The sequence below is a fragment of the Hyla sarda genome, chromosome 3 (assembly GCF_029499605.1).
Source record: "Hyla sarda isolate aHylSar1 chromosome 3, aHylSar1.hap1, whole genome shotgun sequence".
In the NCBI taxonomy this organism is placed as follows: Eukaryota; Metazoa; Chordata; class Amphibia; order Anura; family Hylidae; genus Hyla; species Hyla sarda.
Genome location: NC_079191.1, coordinates 6,156,020 through 6,175,676, shown reverse-complemented (window position 1 = coordinate 6,175,676; position 19,657 = coordinate 6,156,020). Strand labels below are relative to the sequence as shown.

At 44.0% G+C, this 19,657-nt stretch overlaps 1 non-coding gene across 1 annotated transcript; it reads right to left on the bottom strand.

Annotated features, from left to right (window-relative positions):
* Positions 1–415: 415 nt before the first annotated feature.
* Positions 416–488, bottom strand: TRNAV-CAC (transfer RNA valine (anticodon CAC)). The gene has a single exon. It is a non-coding gene; the product is annotated as a tRNA-Val (tRNA).
* Positions 489–19,657: the final 19,169 nt, after the last annotated feature.

The following is a 19,657-nucleotide window of genomic DNA, read 5'->3' as shown; positions in this document are numbered from 1 at the left end:
ACCTTTTAGAAACCTGCCAGGGTTCCTCTATATATAGCAAGACTTTGCTCTGGAAAACTGACCACCTCTTAGACGGGAATGGGGAAATGACAACTACAAAGGAAGAAAAACTATGATAATCAGGAGAAAATACAAGTAAATATCTTTGGAGGAATGCCACCTAAACCCACAGCTAGGAAGTCGGGAGGAGGAGGAATAGACAGCTCAGAAATAATTGGAACCACTAGACTGGACGAATATCTTAAATCCCCCAAAAATGTGGGTAATACCCGTGGACCTTTCGTTTGTTAGGTGAATGTGATCATTACAACACTACAGAAACTAGATGAAAGCTACCAGAACGGTGTAAGCAAACCACTCCTGCTTAAAAAAAGAAGGTTTCCTCATGCAATAGTCAAAAACATCTGAAACTCCTTGTTTCTGCCCGCTTTCGAACCAGGGACCTTTCGCGTGTGAAGCGAACGTGATAACCACTACACTACAGAAACCTGGCTGTTGAGCCAACAATCACCCACCCGCCCACCCTCTTTCGCTTTCCACATTCAGTCACAAGAATTAAAAGCGAATGGATGAAAATAATGGAGTGAAAGTGAACAGGTATGGCCTTTGGTCTAAAAGCAAGAAGAAAGCCCATGTTTCACCTGGTTTCGAACCAGGGACCTTTCACGTGTTAGCCGAACGTGATAACCACTACACTACAGAAACCAGATGAAAACTCGCATGGCCGTCGTTGCAAGCAAAGGATACCAGATTGACAAATGAAAACAAGGTTTCATCGTGCAATGGTCCGAAAGCCAAAAACATAGGGATGTTCCATGTTTCTGCTATCTATCGAACTGGGGACCTTGGGTGTGTGAGGCAAAGGTGATAAACACTACACCTCCAGAAACTTGCTCTTCATGGAACCTGCTAACAGTGCAAGATCCAAAATGACGACAATGATAAAGTCAAATTGAACAGGTATGTCGCTTTGTCTAAAAAAATTAAGAGAGAAAGAGTGCAAAAAAAGCAAGGACAGCGCCTCGTGTAATCCTGTGATGGCAGCAAAGGATAAGGTGGGGGTCTAAGTTATAGACTCTCACAAATCATTTATTCTATTACTAAATGTGCCCTCTATTACTCTATTACGGGATTATTTACAATTACTCACCAACAGGTCTTCTTTCATCTCTTCATATTTTCATCCTAAGCCGATCCCTTACATCTATCATCTTCTCCTCTGTGATTTCCGTCTATTTTTCTCTGCACTGTTACCGGCCTGTTCTTTCAGTATAGCTATCTGCCAGTAAGATCTGTCATGGGGCCTCTCTTAAATAATAAACTTCCGGCGTACAGCTTCTCCAGATTCCGAAGAAGCCACGGGACCTGCTGTCTATTTGGGGATTAGAGAGATGCTAAGGTATATGTCACAGTGTCAGTCTTACCTTTCAAGAATAGAGCCCTGCCATCTCCTCTATCATGAAGGAACTTGGAAGTGAAGGCACAATCCGGGTAGGGTAGCGCAATCCACCAGTCAGGAAATTTTATGCAATAATTTTTATTAACCACAACATTATGCATTACGAGGTATTGGAACCTCTTCCTCAGATGTGTTGGCATACAAACAAGTAAAATGGCAGATGTTGAAATCATTTAAATCATCTGAGGAAGAGGTTCCAATACCTCATAACGCGTAATGGACCGGACCGGAGCGCCCGCGTTCTCTCCTCCTCTCCTCCTCTCCTCCTCTCCTCGGACATACCGACCGGGAGCACGGGATTCCTTGTGTCGGGGACGCGGCTGCCGTGGCGGCTGGTCCCCGCTCACGCGCCGCATCCCTGTCTAACTCACCCTGCACCTCACTCCATATGCCGACTCGCTCTGCTTCTTGGCACGAGCGGCCCCGCTCTCTAGGGCGCGCGCGCCACCTTCAGTAAATTTAAAGGGCGAGCGCACCATTGATTGGTGTGTTGGCTAATTGTTCCCTGCTCCTTCCCCATAAAAGTTACCTGCCCCTTCCTGCCCTTGCCGGATCTTTGTGCCCTAGTGCCTCTGAGAAAGCGTTCCATATTGTGTGTATTGCCTTGCCTGTTGCCGAACCCGTTGCTACCGCCTACTCGCCTTTGAACCCTGCCATGACCTCTGCTACGTCCGACTACGCTCCTGCCTGCTCCATGTGTACCACGCCATATCAGCTGACAGAGAGGTCGAGTTGCTACTGGAGGATACGACCTGGTGGTTACCGCCGCAGCAAGTCCATCCTGCCTTGCGGCGGGCTCTGGTGAAAACCAGTAACCCCTTAGATCCGGTCCTCTGGTAAAACCCGCACCATCGCCTCTCTGGTCAAGAGGATCCACTACCAGTCCTGCCGGTACCTGACAGTAAGATCCGGCCATGGATCCCGCTGATGTTCCTCTGCCAAGCCTAGCGGACCTCACCTCCATTGTGGCCCAGCAAGGTCAGCAGCTGGCCCAGCTAACTGCTATGCTGCAGCAGCTCCTGCCGTCTCAGCAACAGCCAGCTCCTCCGCTTGCATCTGCTGTATCTCCTCCGCCTGCAGTTGCCACCGGTTCCAGAGTCTGCCTATCCCTGCCGGACAAGTATGATGGAGATCCCAAGCAGTGCCAAGGGTTCCTGTCACAGTGCTCTCTCCACCTCGAGCTACTGTCTGACCAGTTTCCTTCCGAGCGAGCCAAGGTAGCCTTTATCTTCAGTCTACTCTCCGGGAAGGCCCTGGCCTGGGCTACACCGCTATGGGACCGGACCGCGCTGATCCTGCCACCTCCTCAGTCCAGAGCTTCTGTCAAGAGTTCCGGAATGTTTTCAAGGAACCTGCCCAGGGTTACCTCCGCAGAGACTGCCTTACTAAATTTGTCCCAGGGAGGCTCTTCCGTGGGTGACTACGCCATTCAGTTTCGCACCCTAGCCTCAGAACTGAACTGGAACAATGATGCCCTTCGTGCCACATTTAAGAAGGGACTTAACAGTGAAGTAAAGGACGTCCTGGCTGCACGTGAACTACCTTCCACCCTTAGTGACCTCATCTTGTTGGCCACTAGAATCGACAAGCGTTTCGCCGAGAGACGAGAGGAACTCCTTCTTGAAAAAGGAAATGCTCAACCTGGACGCTACCATTGTCTGGCTCCCGTTTTTCAGCGTCCACCTCAACCTCTCTCCAGGCCTCCCGCCGTGGAAGCCATGCAGGTGGATCGGTCACGCCTGACTCCGCAAGAACGAAGCTGTCGCAGAGACGAGAACCTGTGTCTGTACTGCGCCAGTACTGAGCACTTTCTGCAAGGCTGTCCTCTCTGTCCACCGCGTTCGGGAAAAGCTCGCACCTAGTAAACGTGGGAGAGGCGTTGCTAGGTGTAGATTCCTCCTCTCCACGTCTCATCATATCCGTGCAGTTGTTCCTCTCTTCCAAGTCCTGCAGCTGCAGCCTTCTTGGCTTCCGATTCAGCCGGCAACTTCATTCACGCCTCCTTGGTCGACAAGTACTGCATTCCGGTTGTCCGCCTAACTAAGCCTCTTTTTATTTCTACGGTTAACGGTGAGAGACTCTCTGCCACTGTGCAGTTCCGTACCCTGCCACTGCAGATGGATATTGGAATTTTTCATTTAGAGTTCCTAGTCCTTCCCTTCTGCTCCTCCGAACTCTTCCTGGGTCTGCCATGGCTACAACGTCACAGTCCTGTTCTGAACTGGTCCTCTGGTGAAATCCTGCGTTGGGGCCCCTGCTGTTCGGACCGGTGTCTCAAGCCTGCTCCTGTCAAGCGACTTTCGCAAGTTTCTCCGCCTCCGGGACTGCCTAAACCATATAATTGCTTTGCGGATGTCTTCTGCAAAAAACAAGCCGAGGTCCTTCCTCCTTACAGACCCTATGATTGTCCTATCAACCTTATGCCTGGTTCTACGCCACCCCGGGGTAGAATTTATCCTCTCTCACCTCCAGAGACGCTTGCCATGTCCGAATATATTCGTGAAAACCTACAGAGAGGATTCATAAGGAAGTCTTCTTCTCGTGCTGGAGCTGGTTTATTCTTTGTGACCAAGAAGGACGGTTCGCTCCGCCCTTGCATAGACTACAGAGGACTCAATAAAATCACCATTTAGAACTGTTACCCTCTGCCCCTAATCTCAGAGTTATTTGATCGCCTACGTGGGGCAAAGATTTTCACCAAATTGGATCTTCGAGGGGCCTATAATTTGGTCCGTATCCGGGAGAGCGACGAGTGGAAGACCGCCTTTAACACAAGAGATGGTCACTTTGAGTACCTGGTGATGCCCTTCGGCCTCTGTAATGCACCAGCCGTCTTACAGGAATTAATCAACGATATCTTCAGGGACTTACTCTACTCCTGTGTGGTCGTATACTTGGATGACATCCTTGTCTTCTCCTCCGACCTAGACCAACACCGGGTCCATGTGCGACAAGTGCTTACCCGCCTGAGGAGAAATCATCTATACGCCAAGATCGAAAAATGTCTTTTTGAGCAGTCCTCCTTGCCTTTCTTGGGTTACATTATTTCTGCTCAAGGACTTCAAATGGACCCCGCCATGCTCTCGGCGGTTTTGGATTGGCCACGCCCCTCTGGACTCCGAGCCATACAAAGGTTTTTGGGCTTCGCCAATTATTACAGACAATTCATCCCTCACTATTCCACTCTGGTGTCCCCAATTGTGGCCTTGACTAAAAAAAGGCGCTAACCCTAAATCCTGGCCTTCCCAAGCTGAAGAAGCCTTCCTGTCCCCATTGATTGGTGCGCTGGCTAATTGTTCCCTGCTCCTTCCCCATAAAAGTTACCTGCCCCTTCTTTCACTTGCCGGATCTTTGTGCCCTAGTGCCTCTGAGAAAGCGTTCCATATTGTGTGTATTGCCTTGCCTGTTGCCGAACCCGTTGCTACCGCCTACTCGCCTTTGAACCCGTGCCGCCTGCCCTGACCTCTGCTATGTCCGACTACGCTCCTGCCTGCTCCCTGTGTACCACGCCATATCAGCTGCCAGAGAGGTCGAGTTGCTACTGGAGGATACGACCTGGTGGTTACCGCCGCAGCAAGTCCATCCTGCCTTGCGGCGGGCTCTGGTGAAAGCCAGTAACCATTTAGAACCGGTCCTCTGGTACAACCCGCGCCATCGCCTCTCTGGTCGAGAGGATCCACTACCAGTCCTGCCGGTACGTGACACTTGCTTTACTTCCAAGTTCCTTCAGGATAGAGGAGATGGCAGGGCTCTTTTCTTGAAAGGTAAGACTGACACTGTGACATACACCTTAGCATCTCTACATCGGCCAGAGGTTCCTGCTACCGACGGCGGAAAGCTGCACCACCTAACATCTCCTTGAATGCGTTTACTGCTGTTGTGTCATTATACACAACAGAGCAAGGTGAGCAAGACCAACTTTGGTGGCCTTTTTTCTCACCTTTTCTGCACAATTGTGGTTGATAACAATACTGCCCTATAAGGAGCTCTGCTCTCTCTTTTTCAGTAGAGTATCTACTATCTCCTCTATCATAGCTGGAATCAGGACAAATGTTATTTCTTTGCAATGAAGACTCCTCTAGATAATGAGTTAGTATTTCCACTGTGAAACCAAGAGGAACATTTTTTAGTAGGAAGGGAGGGGACCCTGATTTACATAGTTTTTCTATTATTGTATTACTTCAATACAAATATATTTATAATTTTTATGTATTAATACATTTTTTGGGGAAAATGGAAAAATAAGCATGATTCTATTTTTATTAGGGGAGGGTTTCTTTAATTTTTCCCCATAGGGAACTGTTATATGTAATCATTAGATTGCATTATTACATTATAGGAGTCTGGCTCTCCCAGGCTGTATCAGTAACTCGGTGATCAGGGCTGGAGGCAGGTAAGTGCTTCTGCACTTGCTTCTAGTCACTTATTGCTCCAGGGCGTACGGCATGCATTAAGTCCTAGATGTCGTCTAAGGGTTAAAACATAGTATTAATGATCCAGTTGGGTGAACTTCCTTTCAGGAGAGAGAGAGAGGTGCCAGGTAATGCTTAGACAATACCCCACTGACAATGAGAGGACTACACAACTTCATGTCGAGGGGAATCACACAAAAAAATGCTGCAGCCAGTCCAATTTATTCCACAACTATATTAGTAAGTTATATATCTTGGGGTATAATTATATTTAAATACAATTTTCTGCTTGTGGAATATCCCTTTAAGGGTGGATACAGACACAGCATGCTGTATGGCTTTTTTGGGAATGAATAGTAAATTATAAAAACGCTATACCTCCATGACATTTTTTTTTTTTTTTTTACCCTTTAGTGGCTGTTTTTTGGCTCTGTTGTAGTTTGTTATTATGTCAGTGTGCTCTGGAAATGGCTTTTTTTTTTTTTTTAGAAACTGAATTTTTTCCACCCACATACCTCTGTAGGTGGAAAAAATGCCAAAGAAAAACTAATTTGAGCCCTAAAATATGACACTATTTTTTAATTTAAAAAAAGCCACAAAAACTTCTGGTAGAGGTGTGGGTAGCAGGCTGGCAGAAGGTAGTTATATCAAGTGCTTGCTGTAGTGTAGTGGCAAGGGGAACAGGCTCCGGGGAAGAAACCCAGGTCACACATTGGAGGGTTAATGTAGCACACAAACGTCAGGCAGAGGCAACGTCAGGTAAACAGGATCAGGTCATAAAGGACGCACACATACCCCCTAGAGGCCAGACCAAGAAAAGCAGCCAAAGGATGAGGAATACCGCTGTATGTTGTGGCTCCTCTGGAGTGTCTGGACATCGGTATCCCTGCCCATGACTTGTTCCCTATCCCTTCATTCTTTGTGGATTTTCTGTACAATGGTATACAGCTCTCCTGTAACTATAATCATTTTAGGAGTAAATGACAGAGGAGCTAAATACTGTTCTCCTGAAATAATCTTGTATTATAAGATCAGGAGGAACAACACCTGAGCCTCTGCCTAAATCCAGATCACATAGAGATGTATGAGACTGTACGGTATAAAAGGAGGGAGATACAGACATCTAATGCACTATCCTCTATATACACCACGCTTCATGTCCGTGATCTCTACAGCCTCCTGTTCTGTGTTATATTGGGGTGACCAGTCCTACACCACGCTTCATGTCCGTGATCTCTACAGCCTCCTGTCCTGTGTTATATTGGGGTGACCAGTCCTACACCACGCTTCATGTCCGTGATCTCTACAGCCTCCTGTCCTGTGTTATATTGGGGTGACCTGTCCTACACCACGCTTCATGTCCCTGATCTCTACAGCCTCCTGTACTGTGTTATATTGGGGTGACCAGTCCTACACCACGCTTCATGTCCGTGATCTCTACAGTCTCCTGTTCTGTGTTATATTGGGGTGACCTGTCCTACACCATGCTTCATGTCCGTGACCTCTACAGCCTCCTGTTCTGTGTTATATTGGGGTGACCAGTCCTACACCACGCTTCATGTCCGTGATCTCTACAGCCTCCTGTTCTGTGTTATATTGGGGTGACCTGTCCTACACCATGCTTCATGTCCGTGATCTCTACAGCCTCCTGTTCTGTGTTATATTGGGGTGACCTGTCCTACACCATAGTTCATGTCTCTGATCTCTACAGCCTCCTGTCCTGTGTTATATTGGGGTGACCTGTCCTACACCATGCTTCATGTCCCTGATCTCTACAGCCTCCTGTCCTGTGTTATATTGGGGTGACCTGTCCTACACCACACTTCATGTCCGTGATCTCTACAGCCTCCTGTTCTGTGTTATATTGGGGTGACCTGTCCTACACCACGCTTCATGTCCGTGATCTCTACAGCCTCCTGTTCTGTGTTATATTGGGGTGACCTGTCCTACACCATAGTTCATGTCTCTGATCTCTACAGCCTCCTGTCCTGTGTTATATTGGGGTGACCTGTCCTACACCATGCTTCATGTCCCTGATCTCTACAGCCTCATGTCCTGTGTTATATTGGGGTGACCTGTCCTACACCATGCTTCATGTCCCTGATCTCTACAGCCTCCTGTTCTATGTTATATTGGGGTGACCTGTCCTACACCATGCTTCATGTCCCTGATCTCTACAGCCTCCTGTCCTGTGTTATATTGGGGTGACCTGTCCTACACCATGCTTCATGTCCGTGATCTCTACAGCCTCCTGTTCTGTGTTATATTGGGGTGACCTGTCCTACACCATGCTTCATGTCTCTGATCTCTACAGTCTCCTGTTCTGTGTTATATTGGGGTGCGCAGTCTTATCAGGGGGAGTCATACATAGACATCTATTCTCCACACACACCATGACAGTCCTGCTCCTTGTCCTGATTCTGCATGTGACACATTGTAGATCCCAGAATCCACCAGCAGCCTGTCATCTGAGCCTGGTGAATATTATTGAGGATTATGAATATTTTCAGGATGGAGACGTCATCATCGGTGGAGTCTTTACTGTCAATTACTTTATGCATCAGCTAAACTTTTATGGATTTATTCCTTCCTCCATATGCTTGAGGTAAGAAATCCCAGGCCATATCTTCTGGACATGACAGATTCTGTTATCATGGTATGGTCAAATGTTATCATGGTATGGTCACATGTTATCATGGTATGGTCAGATGTTATCATGGTATGGTCAGATGTTATCATGGTATGGTCAGATGTTATCATGGTATGGTCAGATGTTATCATGGTATGGTCAGATGTTATCATGGTATGGTCAGATATTATCATGGTATGGTCAGATGTTATCATGGTATGGTCAGATGTTATTGTGGTATGGTCAGATGTTATCGTGGTATGGTCAGATGTTATCATGGTATGGTCAGATATTATCATGGTATGGTCAGATGTTATCATGGTATGGTCAGATGTTATCATGGTATGGTCAGATGTTATCATGGTATGGTCAGATGTTATCATGGTATGGTCAGATGTTATCATGGTATGGTCAGATGTTATCATGGTATGGTCAGATGTTATCATGGTATGGTCAGATATTATCATGGTATGGTCAGATGTTATTATGGTATGGTCAGATGTTATTATGGTATGGTCAGATGTTATCATGGTATGGTCAGATGTTATCATGGTATGGTCAGATGTTATCATGGTATGGTCAGATGTTATCATGGTATGGTCAGATGTTATCATGGTATGGTCAGATGTTATCATGGTATGGTCAGATGTTATCATGGTATGGTCAGATGTTATCATGGTATGGTCAGATGTTATCGTGGTATGGTCAGATGTTATTATGGTATGGTCAGATGTTATCATGGTATGGTCAGATGATACCGTGGTATGGTCAGATGTTATCGTGGTATGGTCAGATGTTATCGTGGTATGGTGAGATGTTACCGTGGTATGGTCAGATGTTATCGTGGTATGGTCAGATGATACCGTGGTATGGTCAGATGTTATCATGGTATGGTCAGATGTTATCGTGGTATGGTCAGATGTTACTGTGGTATGGTCAGATGTTATCATGGTATGGTCAGATATTATCATGGTATGGTCAGAAGTTATCATGGTATGGTCAGATTTTATCATGGTATGGTCAGATATTATCATGGTATGGTCAGATGTTACCGTGGTATGGTCAGATGTTATCGTGGTATGGTCAGATGTTATCATGGTATGGTCAGATGTTATCATGGTATGGTCAGAAGTTATCATGGTATGGTCAGATATTATCATGGTATGGTCAGAAGTTATCATGGTATGGTCAGATTTTATCATGGTATGGTCAGATGTTATCGTGGTATGGTCAGATGTTATCATGGTATGGTCAGATGTTATCATGGTATGGTCAGATATTATCATGGTATGGTCAGATGTTATCGTGGTATGGTCAGATGTTATCATGGTATGGTCAGATATTATCATGGTATGGTCTATTATCATGGTATGGTCAGATGTTATCATGGTATGGTCAGATGTTATCATGGTATGGTCAGATGTTATCATGGTATGGTCAGATATTATCATGGTATGGTCAGATGTTATCATGGTATGGTCAGATGTTATCATGGTATGGTCAGATATTACCATGGTATGGTCAGATATTATCATGGTATGGTCAGATGTTATTATGGTATGGTCAGATGTTATCGTGGTATGGTCAGATGTTATTATGGTATGGTCAGATGTTATCGTGGTATGGTCAGATGTTATTATGGTATGGTCAGATGTTATCATGGTATGGTCAGATGTTATCATGGTATGGTCAGATGTTACCGTGGTATGGTCAGATGTTACTGTGGTATGGTCAGATGTTATCATGGTATGGTCAGATGTTATCGTGGTATGGTCAGATGATACCGTGGTATGGTCAGATGTTATCATGGTATGGTCAGATGTCATCGTTGTATGGTCAGATGTTACTGTGGTATGGTCAGATGTTATCATGGTATGGTCAGATGTTATCATGGTATGGTCAGATGTTATCATGGTATGGTCAGATGTTATCATGGTATGGTAAGATATTATCATGGTATGGTCAGATGTTACTGTGGTATGGTCAGATGTCATCGTTGTATGGTCAGATGTTATCATGGTATGGTCAGATGTTACCGTGGTATGGTCAGATGTTATCATGGTATGGTCAGATGTTATCATGGTATGGTCAGATGTTATCGTGGTATGGTGAGATGCTACCGTGGTATGGTCAGATGTTATCATGGTATGGTCAGATGTCACCGTGGTATGGTCAGATGTTATCATGGTATGGTCAGATGTTATCATGGTATGGTCAGATGTTATCGTGGTATGGTCAGATGATATCGTGGTATGGTCAGATGTTATCATGGTATGGTCAGATGTCACCGTGGTATGGTCAGATGTTATTATGGTATGGTCAGATGTTATCATGGTATGGTCAGATGATACCGTGGTATGGTCAGATGTTATCATGGTATGGTCAGATGTTATCGTGGTATGGTCAGATGTTATCATGGTATGGTCAGATGTTACTGTGGTATGGTCAGATGTTATCATGGTATGGTCAGATGTTACTGTGGTATGGTCAGATATTATCATGGTATGGTCAGATGTTACTGTGGTATGGTCAGATGTTATCATGGTATGGTCAGATGTTATCGTGGTATGGTCAGATGATACCGTGGTATGGTCAGATGTTATCATGGTATGGTCAGATGTCATCGTTGTATGGTCAGATGTTACTGTGGTACGGTCAGATGTTATCATGGTATGGTCAGATGTTATCATGGTCTGGTCAGATGTTATCGTGGTATGGTGAGATGTTACCGTGGTATGGTCAGATGTTATCGTGGTATGGTCAGATGTTATCGTTGTATGGTCAGATGTTACTGTGGTATGGTCAGATGTTATCATGGTATGGTCAGATGATACCGTGGTATGGTCAGATGTTATCATGGTATGGTCAGATGTTATCGTTGTATGGTCAGATGTTACTGTGGTATGGTCAGATGTTATCATGGTATGGTCAGATATTATTATGGTATGGTCAGATATTATCATGGTATGGTCAGATGTTATCATGGTATGGTCAGATGTTATCGTGGTATGGTCAGATGTTATCATGGTATGGTCAGATGTTACCGTGGTATGGTCAGATGTTATCGTGGTATGGTCAGATGATACCGTGGTATGGTCAGATGTTATCGTGGTATGGTCAGATGATACCGTGGTATGGTCAGATGTTATCATGGTATGGTCAGATGTTATCATGGTATGGTCAGATGTTATTATGGTATGGTCAGATGTTATCATGGTAAGATCAGATGTTATCGTGGTATGGTCAGATGTTGTCATGGTAAGATCAGATTTTATCGTGGTTTGGTCAGATGTTATCGTGGTATGGTCAGATGATACCGTGGTATGGTCAGATGTTATCGTGGTATGGTCAGATGATACCGTGGTATGGTCAGATGTTATCATGGTATGGTCAGATGTTATTATGTTATGGTCAGATGTTATCATGGTAAGATCAGATGTTATCGTGGTTTGGTCAGATGTTATCGTGGTATGGTCAGATGTTATCATGGTATGGTCAGATGTTATCATGGTATGGTCAGATATTATCATGGTATGGTCAGATGTTATCATGGTATGGTCAGATGTTATTATGGTATGGTCAGATGTTATCATGGTATGGTCAGATGTTATCATGGTATGGTCAGATGTTATTATGGTATGGTCAGATGTTATCATGGTATGGTCAGATGTTATCATGGTATGGTCAGATGTTATCATGGTATGGTCAGATGTTATTATGGTATGGTCAGATGTTATCATGTTAAGATCAGATGTTATCGTGGTTTGGTCAGATGTTATCGTGGTATGGTCAGATGTTATCATGGTATGGTCAGATGTTATCATGGTATGGTCAGATGTTATCATGGTATGGTCAGATATTATTATGGTATGGTCAGATGTTATCGTGGTATGGTCAGATGTTATCATGGTATGGTCAGATGTTATCGTGGTATGGTCAGATGTTATCGTGGTATGGTCAGATGTTATCATGGTATGGTCAGATGTTATCATGGTATGGTCAGATGTTATCATGGTATGGTCAGATATTATTATGGTATGGTCAGATGTTATCGTGGTATGGTCAGATATTATCGTGGTATGGTCAGATGTTATCGTGGTATGTTCAGATGTTATCGTGGTATGGTCAGATGTTATCGTGGTATGGTCAGATGTTATCGTGGTATGGTCAGATGTTATCGTGGTATGGTCAGATGTTATCATGGTATGGTCAGATGTTATGGTGGTATTGTCAGATGTTATGGTATGGTCAGATGTTATCATGGTATTGTCAGATGTTATCATGGTACGGTCAGATGTTATCATGGTATGGTCAGATGTTATCATGGTATGGTCAGATGTTATCGTGGTATGGTCAGATGTTATCATGGTATGGTCAGATGTTATCATGGTATGGCCAGATGTTATCATGGTATGGTCAGATGTTATCATGGTATGGTCAGATATTATCATGGTATGGTCAGATGTTATTATGGTATGGTCAGATGTTATCATGGCATGGTCAGATGTTATCATGGTATGGGCATATGTTATCATGGTATGGTCAGATGTTATCATGGTATGGTCAGATGTTATCATGGTATGGTCAGATATTATCATGGTATGGTCAGATGTTATCATGGTATGGTCAGATGTTATCATGGCATGGTCAGATGTTATCATGGTATGGGCATATGTTATCATGGTATGGTCAGATGTTATCGTGGTATGGTCAGATGTTATCATGGCATGGTCAGATGTTATCATGGTATGGGCATATGTTATCATGGTATGGTCAGATGTTATCATGGTATGGTCAGATGTTATAATGGTATGGTCAGATGTTTTTATGGTATGGTCAGTTGTTACCGTGGTATGGTCAGATGTTATCGTGGTATGGTCAGATGTTATTATGGTATGGTCAGATGTTATTGTGGTATGGTCAGATGTTATCGTGGTATGGTCAGATGTTATCGTGGTATGGTCAGATGTTATCATGGTATGGTCAGATGTTATCATGGTATGGTCAGATGTTATCATGGTATGGTCAGATGTTATCATGATATGGTCAGATGTTATGATGGTATGGTCAGATGTTATCATGGTATGGTCAGATGTTATCATGGTATGGTCAGATGTTATTATGGTATGGTCAGATGTTATCATGGTATGGTCAGATGTTATTATGGTATGGTCAGATGTTATCATGGTATGGTCAGATGTTATTATGGTATGGTCAGATGTTATCATGGTATGGTCAGATGTTATTATGGTATGGTCAGATGTTATCATGGTATGGTCAGATGTTATCGTGGTATGGTCAGATGTTATTATGGTATGGTCAGATGTTATTATGGTACGGTCAGATGTTATCATGGTATGGTCAGATGTTATCGTGGTATGGTCAGATGTTATTATGGTATGGTCAGATGTTATCGTAGTATGGTCAGATGTTATCATGGTATGGTCAGATGTTATCATGATATGGTCAAATGTTATCATGGTATGGTCAGATGTTATCGTAGTATGGTCAGATGTTATCATGGTATGGTCAGATGTTATCATGGTATGGTCAGATATTATCATGGTATGGTCAGATGTTATCATGGTATGGTCAGATGTTACCGTGGCATGGTCAGATGTTATCATGGTATGGTCAGATGTTATCGTGGTATGGTCAGATGTTATCATGGTATGGTCAGATGTCATCATGGTATGGTCAGTTGTTATTATGGTATGGTCAGATGTTATTATGGTATGGTCAGTTGTTATCATGGTATGGTCAGATGTTATCATGGTATGGTCAGATGTTATTGTGGTATGGTCAGATGTTATCCTGGTATGGTCAGATGTTATCATGGTATGGTCAGATATTATCATGGTATGGTCAGATATTATCATGGTATGGTCAGATGTTATCATGGTATGGTCAGATGTTATCATGGTATGGTCAGATATTATCATGGTATGGTCAGATGTTATCATGGTATGGTCAGATGTTATCATGGTACGGTCAGATGTTATCATGGTATGGTCAGATGTTATCATGGTATGGTCAGATGTTATCATGGTATGGTCAGATGTTATTGTGGTATGGTCAGATGTTATCATGGTATGGTCAGATGTTATTGTGGTATGGTCAGATGTTATCATGGTATGGTCAGATGTTATTATGGTATGGTCAGATGTTATCATGGTATGGTCAGATGTTATCATGATATGGTCAGATGTTATCATGGTATGGTCAGATGTTATCATGGTATGGTCAGATGTTATTATGGTATGGTCAGATGTTATCATGGTAAGGTCAGATGTTATTATGGTATGGTCAGATGTTATCATGGTAAGATCAGATGTTATCGATGTATGGTCAGATGTTGTCATGATAAGATCAGATGTTATCGATGTATGGTCAGATGTTATCATGGTATGGTCAGATGTTTTCATGGTATGGTCAGATGTTATCACGGTATGGTCAGATGTTTTCATGGTATGGTCAGATGTTATCGATGTATGGTCAGATGTTATCATGGTATGGTCAGATGTTTTCATGGTATGGTCAGATGTTATCATGGTATGGTCAGATGTTATTATGGTATGGTCAGATGTTTTCGTGGTATGGTCAGATGTTATCATGGTATGGTCAGATGTTATTATGGTATGGTCAGATGTTTTCATGGTATGGTCAGATGTTATCATGATATGGTCAGATGTTATGATGGTATGGTCAGATGTTATTGTGGTGTGGTCAGATGTTATTGTGGTATGGTCAGATGTTATTGTGGTATGGTCCGATGTTATCATGGTATGGTCAGATGTTATCATGGTATGGTCAGATGTTATCATGGTATGGTCAGATGTTATCATGGTATGGTCAGATGTTATTATGGTATGGTCAGATGTTATTATGGTATGGTCAGATGTTATCATGGTATGGTCAGATGTTATTATGGTATGGTCAGATGTTATTGTGGTATGGTCAGATGTTATTGTGGTATGGTCCGATGTTATTGTGGTATGGTCCGATGTTATCATGGTATGGTCAGATGTTATCATGGTATGGTCAGATGTTATCATGGTATGGTCAGATGTTATCATGGTATGGTCAGATGTTATCATGGTATGGTCAGATGTTATTATGGTATGGTCAGATGTTATTATGGTATGGTCAGATGTTATCATGGTATGGTCAGATGTTATTATGGTGTGGTCAGATGTTATTATGGTATGGTCAGATGTTATCATGGTATGGTCAGATGTTATTATGGTATGGTCAGATGTTATCATGGTATGGTCAGATGTTATTATGGTATGGTCAGATGTTTTCGTGGTATGGTCAGATGTTATCATGGTATGGTCAGATGTTATCATGGTATGGTCAGATGTTATCATGGTATGGTCAGATGTTATTGTGGTGTGGTCAGATGTTATTGTGGTATGGTCAGATGTTATCATGGTATGGTCAGATGTTATTGTGGTATGGTCCGATGTTATCATGGTATGGTCAGATGTTATCATGGTATGGGCAGATGTTATCATGGTATGGTCAAATGTTATCATGGTATGGTCAGATGTTATCATGATATGGTCAGATGTTATGATTGTATGGTCAGATGTTATTGTGGTGTGGTCAGATGTTATTGTGGTATGGTCAGATGTTATTGTGGTATGGTCCGATGTTATCATGGTATGGTCAGATGTTATCATGGTATAGTCAGATGTTATCATGGTATGGTCAGATGTTATCATGGTATGGTCAGATGTTATTATGGTATGGTCAGATGTTATTATGGTATGGTCAGATGTTATCATGGTATGGTCAGATGTTATTATGGTATGGTCAGATGTTATCATGGTATGGTCAGATGTTATCATGGTATGGTCAGATGTTATTATGGTATGGTCAGATGTTATCATGGTATGGTCAGATGTTATTATGGTATGGTCAGATGTTATCATGGTATGGTCAGATGTTATCATGGTATGGTCAGAAGTTATCATGGTATGGTCAGATGTTATTGTGGTATGGTCAAATGTTATCGTTGTATGGTCAGATGTTATTGTGGTATGGTCAGATATTATATGTCTGCTCAGATGAAGCTCCTTTTTGGACTTCACAGGTCACATCCACCATCTAAACCTGACACTGATCAGGAATTCTCTCAGTCATCGGTGAATTAATGACACGACGCTCGGGCTGTGAGGATTTATCCCTGAGCCAATGTCTACTGTCCTGTACATTGTAACTGGGGGGGGGTGGGGATTATGGTCTATAACAAGGTTGTTCTACACGTTTTGAAGCAGCTCAGAAAAGAAGTGAGTGGATAGACACATAGAATAGACAATGTGCCCTTAGATCCCAGTCCTCCTGAATGACCTCCATCACAGAGACTATAGTGAGAAGTTATTGTAAAAGTAAAAACCTTTGATACGATCATTATTGCCAGGTGAGCGCCCCCAACTGTTTACACATTGTAGACATTGGGGATTGAACGCAGACATGGCATTTTATGTCATCCTATTGCTGTCCAGACATCCAGTCCTGTTCATGTTCCTATTGGTAATGTGGGCGTTAAGACAATGGGCTGAGTTAAAAAAAACATTTGGGATTTTTTTGTATTGTTCACGTGTATATTTGGCTGCTGTATGCTCCAGGAAGTTGTGTAATTTTTTCCAGTCTGACCACAGTGCTCTCTGTGGCCAACTCTGTCCATGTCTATATGTTAATAAATAGGAATTGGGTGACTACCCACTATGAGAATGAACGCTGTTTACACCGAGGTACTGAGTTACACCCTAAACAAAATTGCCAAGGAAATAGAAGTGCTCATAAATAAGTGGAATCAGCCTTCTAGGTGTGGACAGGAATTAAATTGATCTGAATACAGGGTTTTAAAAATGTTTAAAAAGAAAAAAGGAATTAAAATTTTTTTTTTTTTTACTCAAAAAATTGTCTTAAAAAAATTGTCCACGGGAGGCGTGGCTCGGCCCGCTGGCGACCGGACGTGCACACTAAGAGCTCCTGATGGGACCGGCTCTATTAAGGCTCTTTTTATGGACTATGGGAGGCAGATCCAAGCCTAAAAAGAAGACTAGGAACCCTAAGAACGACCTGACTCGCCCGGCCAAGATAGAAACTTTTTTCCGGCTCGTAGCACCCACTGCGGCCTCTGACCCGCCGAGCGCGCGCTCTGCTCCTGCAGCTGATCCGGACCCTCAAAGTTACACAGCCAAGCCTGTGCACATACCCACGGCCCTCTCACCTGATCCCGGGCACTCTAAGTTTAAACCGTTGCCTCCGAGATACCCTACGAGGAACCCGCTCACTCTGGGACCACGAGTACGGACCGGGGGACGCTCTCGTGCTGAAGAGAGCCTCCTTCCGGTTTCGGTCCCTAGGACGCAGCACCCACGGCCTAAAGAAGTCGCAGAGCCTCCACAGTAGCAGCCGTTCCGAGCCCCAGTTCACCCAGACGGCGCGGAGGATACAGTGAGTACAGTGACTTCACTGCCCCATATAACGGAGCCGATGACAGAAATGGCGGCTACTACACCTCACAATGCGCCTGCTAGATCGCAGCAATACCTGGGCTCCCCCCACTGGCTAGGGGGAAAGAGGGACCCTGACCCCACAGTGAGGCCCCTAATGCCTGTACAGACCTCACCTACCTATGACTCTCCACCTGTCCCTCCAATGCTCCAACTGCCACATGCTGCTGCGCCTGAATCACTGAGACAACATACTGGAGGGGTCACTCAGGAATCCCCTGCGGGGAGTACTTCTGCTCCTTCTCAAGGTGGACCACCTTCTCCTGTACCAGGTCCCCCTCCCCAAGATGTGACTGATTGGACTAATACTATAGACTCTGACGATACTTGTATCATCCAGGACTCCCATGATTCTTCAGACTGCAGTGACCCCCCAGAATTTTGGGGCGACAGCCCCCCTGCCAAAAAGAAATTGTTCAGAACGCCCTTGAAACATACTTCCCTCATGAGACAAACCCATGATTGCTCTTCTTCTGATGATAATTATGCTCCCAAACCACGGAATGTTCATCGCACGACTCCTTTAAAACAGAAAGGGTCCTCTGACACAGCCCATGCCTCTGCTACATCGATACCTGTTTCACATTTGCCATCTCCTGAAATGGCGGCTAACACGCTAAAGAACTTTCCGGAATTGCAGGCATTGCTTGCTTTATTGCCAACTAAACAAGATATGATCTCTCTGGCCTCTGACCTAAAAGCGTCATGGAAACAGGACTTAAAACCCGTCAAGGCGGAAGTTACTAAATTGAATAACCGAGTTACAAGCCTTGAAAATTTCAAAAAGACTATCTCTTCGCAAGTAAACGCCCTACAAGAAACCACGAAAAACTTGACTCTGCAGTGCGCAGCCACAGTCGATCACATGGACGACATAGACAACCGAAACCGTAGAAATAACATCCGTATCAAAGGTCTACCAGAATTGGTCCACCCTCAGGAGCTGGAGGGTACCCTGCAAAGACGCTTTAATCAAGTAATTCAAAAACCGCCCGACAATCCGATAGAATTGGAAAGAGCACAAGGAGCGTTACGTGCCAAGAACCCTGACCCTAAGAAACCGTGTGACGTAATTTGTCGTGTCCACCATTATTTGCAAAAGGAGGACATTATGCGTAAAGTGCGATCGCTCAAGACGCTTACATGCAATGGGACTGAAATACACCTTTACCCTGATCTTTCTCTCAGAACACTCAAACTGAGAGCTGCCCTCCGACCTCTTCTGCATCTACTACAGAATGCCCAAATAATATACCGTTGGGGCTTTCCTTTCTCATTGCATGTGAAACATGGCTCGACTTCTGCGACTCTACGTAGACCTGAAGATCTTCAGCAGTTTCTCTCTACTTTCCGCCTGCCTCCGATTGCTTTACCGGACTGAGTCCGCATGTTTCAACTCCCAGTTATGACTCCTGGACCCACTTCTCAACGTCCCTTTGATGAACGACCACAGATGAAGGCAAATGGTCCCCTACCCCAGAGTCAGAAAAGAAAGACTTAATCGGTGACCCCTCCTGATTGTTCAATTTCCTAACACTGACCCCCCACGTGGAGAGCCACAGTGGAGCCTTGGCTAATGGCTCTCTACACAAGATGTTTTCACACTTGTTATGTTTGAGTTGATATTAGT